Genomic DNA, 783 nt, shown 5'->3' on the forward strand with positions numbered 1-783 from the left:
ATCAAAAAGAACATATCTATATCAGTCATGAAGTACAACGCTGTTGGTGATAGGATAATATCCATGATCCTACAGGGAAGCCCAGTTAATACCACTGTTATTCAAATTTATGCACCAACCACTAAAGCCAGTAAGGCTGAAATAGAAGAATTCTACCAACTTCTTCAATCTGAAATTGACCAAACATGCAATCAAGATATATTGATCATTACTGGTGATTGGAATGCAAAGGTTGGGTGCAAAGAGGAAGGATCAGTAGTTGGAATATATGGCCTTGGTGACAGAAATGATGCTGGAGAACACATGATAGAATTCTGCAGAATGAATGATTTGTTCATTTCAAATGCCTTCTTTAGACAGCATAACAGATGACTATACATATGAACTTCACCAGATGGAATACATAGAAATCATATTGACTACATCTGTGGAAAGAGAAGATGGAAAAGCTCCATATCATCAGTCAAAACACGGCCAGGGGCAGACTGTGGAACAGATCATCAATTACTCCTATGCAAATTCAAACTGAGGCTGAAGAAAATGAAAACAAGCCCATGAGAGCCAAAATATGACTTTGAATATATCCCACCTGAATTTAGACATCATCTGAAAAACAGATTTGATACATTAGACACAAAAGACCAAAGACAAGAAGAATTGTGGGATGACATCAAGAGCATCATACAGGAAGAAAGCAAAAAGTCATTGAGAAGACAAGAAAGAAGGAAAAGATCAAAATGAATGTCAGAAGAGACACTGAAACTTGCTCTCCAGAGTAGAGAT

The sequence above is a fragment of the Chrysochloris asiatica genome, unplaced genomic scaffold, assembly GCF_000296735.1.
Source record: "Chrysochloris asiatica unplaced genomic scaffold, ChrAsi1.0 scaffold00214, whole genome shotgun sequence".
NCBI classification, from domain to species: Eukaryota; Metazoa; Chordata; class Mammalia; order Afrosoricida; family Chrysochloridae; genus Chrysochloris; species Chrysochloris asiatica.